At 46.0% G+C, this 6,267-nt stretch overlaps 2 non-coding genes across 2 annotated transcripts; one reads left to right on the top strand and one right to left on the bottom strand.

Moving 5' to 3' along the window:
- Window positions 1-247: 247 nt before the first annotated feature.
- On the bottom strand, window positions 248-320 carry TRNAF-GAA. Its single transcript has one exon. It is a non-coding gene; the product is annotated as a tRNA-Phe (tRNA).
- Window positions 321-2,402: 2,082 nt separating this feature from the next.
- TRNAK-CUU lies at window positions 2,403-2,475 on the top strand. The gene has a single exon. It is a non-coding gene; the product is annotated as a tRNA-Lys (tRNA).
- Window positions 2,476-6,267: the final 3,792 nt, after the last annotated feature.

The raw sequence follows: 6,267 nt of genomic DNA, 5'->3' as shown, positions 1-6,267 counted from the left end.
CAAATGACAACCGGTCTGCTCTCTCTTTTCAGGCTCTAGTCTACATTCAGGCTTCAGTCTTTACACAAGAGAATTGCCACTGTGAGAGTTTTTCATTTTTGACGGAACCACTGCAAGTTTTTTTTTTTTTACGGAGCCACTGTGAGAGTTGTTGATGGAAAAGGAAAGAAAATCACAGTAGTCCGAGAGACCCGCTCTGAGACCTACAGAGTTTTCGTTTTTTTTAACTGAAAAAAACAAATGACATTGCGGTGAGCGTGGATCGAACACGCGACCTTCAGATCTTCAGTCTGACGCTCTCCCAACTGAGCTATCCCCGCTTGTGTTTTTATTACCTATTACAACGTATATGAACATACGGTAATGAATATGGCAACCGTGTAATGCATGAATCGTCCCTATCCACTGCTAGTGTTTAAACATCCCTTGGAATTTCTTGGTCCATACCAACAACCCAAAGGGTCTTCCAGAAAATATCATACTCCCTCCGTTTTTATTTACTCTGCATATTAGCTTTGGTCAAAGTCAAGCTTTGTAAACTTTGACGAGATTTATAAACAAAAATATTAACATATACAATAACAAAATAATACCATTAGATTCATTATTAAACATACTTTCACATCATATAGATTTGTTATGGTAAATATTTATATTCTTTTCTATAAACTTGGTCAAACTTTACGAAGTTTGACTTTGGTCAACTGTAATATGCAGAGTAAATAAAAACAGAGGAAGTACAAGATTAACGACATGTTGAGAGGTGTGACAACCATTGTTGGGAGTTCATGTTTCTTATTATCTTTTCTCAGTGACGTGTTTAGTTTTATGGTACCCTAGGTTTAGAGAATGCACCCGAGGCATTTGAAATATGATTCATGTCAAGGAACAATCACAATGTCGTGACTCATACATTATCACATGTGTGTGCTTCCTCTGGCGATTCTATCTGTAACTCCGGATTATATCTGAAAAACTCTTTGTGATGATATTTTATATTCATTAAAGAGCGGCATTCTTCTATGAGAAAAATGATGCAAGCATCCATTGTTGCAAAACATAAAAGCAACCAACAATCACCATAAGACCTAATAAACTCCTATCACCTAATGTGTTTTGAAAACCGTGGCTGAATCCAGTCCATAGAAGACATAACAAAGACAACGTCGATTGAACATCGGCATGGCTGCATCCTAAGTTTGTTGGCGGCGTAGTGTCATCACCCCCTAAAGAGTATATATAGATAACGACACTGATCTAACCATCATAAAAACAAGCAAACAGATGTGCATCATCATCCACAACTAGACCTGACATAGTCGTTGGTGCTTCTAGCACTTGCATCTAGCCTCCACCGGCCAACAAAATATCATTGACCTAATAATAAAGCCACTACAAGGAGATCCCTTGTACCGCCCCAACCACCAGTGGCGAAACTACTCGGGAGGGGGGGGGGGGGCTTTAACAGGCTCAAGCCCCCCCTCCAGCGTTGCATTCTTTTTTACTAATACTCTCAAGGCCCAACCTAGCCACTTGCCAGCCCCAGCCCAACACATGTTCACACGACACACGCAGCTCAGCACGCCTTCCCCTCCATTTTCTTTCTAGATTCGCCATTGCCTACCACCATACATATTGGGCGAAGAGTTTCACGAAACCAAACTCCTGATACATAACATAATAGCTTTGGTTGTTCAGTTCCACGTGGCCATCCTTTACAAGATTGCCACCAACGTTGAAGCAAATACCATTGGAAAGGGAAGAAGGATGGAGGCACTTATTCCATCAATGTGTTGTCTTTTTTTTTTTTGCGGGATCATGTATTGTTACTGCTGCCGAGTTCTCATTCGCCTTTGGACAGTGACCGGAGGTGGATGGGAACACCGACCTTGTGGGAGAAGTGAAAAGAAACGTAGATGCCTGTTTTCAAGGGGAGAAAGAAAACTGATAATGCCCACAGTTGAAAAAGAGCTAGAGAATGCCCATAATAAAAATAATGATAACGCGAACCAACCAATGATTGGTTGGTGAGGCGGACAGTGGTATCTCCAGCCCATCAAAGTTTAAATCCTACAATTGACACTGGTGCTTGCATTTTACTAGGTTTATTTCAGGTCTTATAGCGATGTGCGTTTAGTGGGAATGGAAGGAGACATTCCTGTCGATTACAAAATCGTCTGTGACAACTTCGACAATCTTAAGATGATGTATCAGTTCAGCCTCTCTGAGATGCTCACGGGGGTTACGTGCGTGCATCCATAGGGTTCATGCATGAGTGTATGCGTCAGTACCATGTTAGAAAAACATGTCACAAAATGCTAGTGCAAAATGCTCAACACATCCCGCGCTCGTTACATTAGGAACTCTCATCATTACAGCTATAGTTAGAAACAATTCATCAAGCCCGTCTAGCTCAGTTGGTAGAGCGCAAGGCTCTTAACCTTGTGGTCGTGGGTTCGAGCCCCACGGTGGGCGATCCGTTGTAGTTCACAATTGTTGTCTTTTTTTTCGTCTCTCACAGTCAGAAATGTCCATCCTCAGTTCCTGGCAGGAGATGGAGAAAACCTGCCAGTGCCACAAGCCACCGTCTCCCTCGTACGCACAAGATTCTCCTCACCTTCTTGAGCTTCCCACACAAATGTACCATGACCTACAGCCAAACAAACTTTTTCCACGGCAGAAGACGTAGACCGCACTAATGATGCCGTAATGATGAGAGTTCCTAACGTAACGAGCGCGGGTGCCGCAGTCCGGGCATCGCAGCACACCACGCATAGCCGCCGTCGCTGGAGCCGACACAGTCGTAGAACGAGCCCAGGCTCCTACCCTCTTCCTCGGCGCTGGCATACCGAGCAGTTCGCTCAGCACCTCGTACAGCAGCTGCAGCAGTGTCACCGCCAGGATGGCTAGGAACATAATGTACCAAAAACGTCGGCGTCCGTGCGAAAGAAACACTCAGCTATGCGGTAATGCGGCCCAACATTCAGTGATGTAATTCGATCGAAGCCGCGCTTGTATTTCTGCAGTACCTGAGCCGACGAAGTACAGTATCCAGCGCGGATTCTACTACAGCTCCACCTTTCACGTACCGTTTCGTCATCGTCAGGCTCCGTTCTCTGAAAGGTTTTAGGAAAAGGTTTAAAAACAGTCGGATGATTTCCTGGTTTGTCAGCCGCCTCGCGCGCCGTCTGATCGGACACAATCATGTGGCACCAAGCGCGCTCGGAGCGCTCTACCTATCAGGCGAGTTGCCCAACCCATCCTAGTTACTACTCCCTCCGTCCGTGGAGTACGTAGCATATAGCCTGCTCGCATAAAGGTACGTGGTCCCATTTTTTTTTCTTTTTACATCACACTTAGTAGTGCTTTGCCAGATATCAACATATATGATGCTGCAAATAATCTCAAAATCATATATTTTTTAGACAAAAATCTTAAGATGAAACACTTAGCAAGCACCAAACAAGGATTCCAACACCATTTTCTTGACACTGGTCATGGATATTTGTTGGATTTGGTACTAGCAAGTTCAAGGAATCATGGTTGCTTTGGATATAGCAATGTTTAGAGTAGCGTCTTTGATGCCGTGGCCGTTTAAGCATCCCCATCACAACAATTGTGGAGCAGCTGGGTTGCCGTTGTAGTATTGTCGAAGTAGCCATGCCATTGTCGTCGGAGCAGCACCATGGCCGGTAAGCATGGCATCGCAACATCATCGAAGTACGCTGTTGTCGTTGTAGTATCGTCGAAGTAGTCGGACCATTGTCGTCGGACCACCGCTATGGCGGGTAAGCATGCCATCGCAACATCATCAAAGTACGTCATCGCAGCATCACCGTGGTCGTTGAAGCACGCCATCGCAGCATCGTCGTAACCATTTGAAGCATGCCACCGTCACAGTTGGTTACTGCATGCATCGTCGTGGCTGCCGAAGGACCCGTTGCGGCCGTTGAAGCATGACGTCGCAACATCGTCGAAGCGGTCGGGTTGCCATGTAGCATCGTCACGGCTGTCGAAGCACGCCATCGCAACATCATTGAAGTAGTCAAGTTGTCGTTGTAGCTTGCCGCAACCGTCAAAGCACACCGCGGTCGTCAAATCATGCCACCACAACATCATTGAAGTAGTCAGGTTGTCGTTGTAGCTTGCCGCAACCGTCAAAGCACACCACGGTCGTCAAATCATGCCATCGCAACATCATTGAAGTAGTCAGGTTGTTGTCGTCGTAGCTTGCCTCAACCGTCAAAGCACACCGCGGTCGTCAAATCATGCCATCACAACATCATCGAAATAGTCGGGCTGCTAGGGCAACATCGTCGAAGTAGTCGGGTTGTCGTTGTGGCATTGTGGCGGTCGGCGAAGCACAGAGCCGTCGTGCCATCCCCGCGGTCGTCGAAGCACGACGTCGCAACATCATTGAACCAGCCAGGTTGCCATCGTAGCATCGTCGTGGCTATCGAAGCACCTGCCGCATCCATCGAAGCACGCCATCGCGACATCATTAAAGTAGCCAGGTTGTCGTCATAGCATCACCGCAACCGTCAAAGCACACCGCGGTCGTCAAAGCAAGTCGTCGCAACATCGTTGAAGCAGTTGGGTTGTTGGCGTAACATCATCGAAGTAGTCGGGTTGTCGTCACAGCATAGTCCCGGTTGCCGAAGCACATAGCCGTCGTGCCATCCCCGCGGCCCTCGAAGCATGTCAACGCAACATCGTCACGTTTCGGCAACCTTGAGGCAACACAAAGACACTCCCATAACACCGGCTTTCGGCACGCCTCGCATCACGACGGCGGCCCCCTCGTAGCACGGGACCACACGAGTCGATACTGCAGACCAGATACGCTATGTTGCAAGGTCAACCACCGTTGTTTCTGTTTGTTGCAAAGTCGGCCGTGCGACGCTGCAAAGCTGGTTCCATCTAGTACAGAAGAAATCTGAAAACATGGCTTTTCTAGTCTATTTGTTGTTGCGACTGTTAAAAAAGGTATTTTAGTTTAACGATACTTTTGCAACAGTCTATGTGATTAATAGTAAATATTGAATTATTTTTCATTGTTTTTCCCGTATTTTTTTGTTGTTACAATAGCTGCTATGTTTAATTGCAAAAATACGACCAAGTTTTTGTTTTCTTCTACTTTTTCCATCAATCCGTGAAATGCAATCAAGTGAAACCCTGCAAAGTGAAATGCAATCAAGATGTGAGACATACATGGCTACAGACTTGGCAGCATTGACTAGAGCAAGGTGCATGTAAAGTGTTGCTGCGACCAGTCACGACCAGAAGAAAGAAAATAAGGACTGGCCAGTACGCTCGGTGGAAAGCGACACGTGCATGTAAATTCCCACGGACAGATCCAACGGATCAATCTAACGGTGGTCCAGGCGGCTAATCTTACACACATATAAGTCGGATGATTCCTAGCACGCGCCAAGGTTTTATGGGTTAGCCAGAATAATGCATGTAGCTTAAAACTGAATGTCCAGAGGTTTGTCCTCACCTCTTCCATGCCGGACGACAGGACGGCCACGTTCTCCCCCAGGATCGGCAGCCTGTAGGTGCAGCCGGAACTGCCCGGCAACGGTGAGCACATTGTTGACACCATATTTTAACATGACAGAAAATGCAATTAAGATAGCATCAAATGTAAAAGGTTTCAAGATGAAAAGTCTTCATATAATCAAAATGGACGATTTTGATATTTGGATCATCTTCATCCGAGGAGGTCGTGTGCAAATGTTACAGCCAAAACCGCACGCTGCAGCAGATGGCCAGACTATGACTTTGTATGCAACTAACCAGAGGAAAACTTTCCTTTCTTCGTCCGCAAAAGACCGGGAGAACCCTAGTGCACCTCCAACCCCTGACCTCATCCCCGCTGGCTGCACGGCGACATTCGGGAGCACAGTGGCGGCGTATGCATGCAGATCTGGTGTGACGAGGTACTAAAGTTTTTTTTCGAAACCGAGGCAAAAGGTTTGGCTCATATATTAATTAAGGAAGAAAAGAGTTTGAAATACACGTCGTAACTGAAAACAAACAAAAGAGTGTTACTTTCCCGATACGATGTTGCCCAATTTCTTCGCCCCGGCGGTTACCTAAAGGATGGCTTCACTCTTGATGTTGTTGAGCAAAATTATTGGAGGCATACTCTTTTGTCGAAAGACCCGGGCGTTCCGTTCGTTCCAAATGGTTCATTCCTATATTTTGGCATATAAAAATAGAATAATTTTCCAAACTAAAAAGAGAATTTGTAATATTGGTCCC

Source organism: Triticum dicoccoides, chromosome 1A (genome assembly GCF_002162155.2).
Source record: "Triticum dicoccoides isolate Atlit2015 ecotype Zavitan chromosome 1A, WEW_v2.0, whole genome shotgun sequence".
Classification (NCBI taxonomy): Eukaryota; Viridiplantae; Streptophyta; class Magnoliopsida; order Poales; family Poaceae; genus Triticum; species Triticum dicoccoides.
This window is presented reverse-complemented; position numbering and strand designations above follow the sequence as displayed.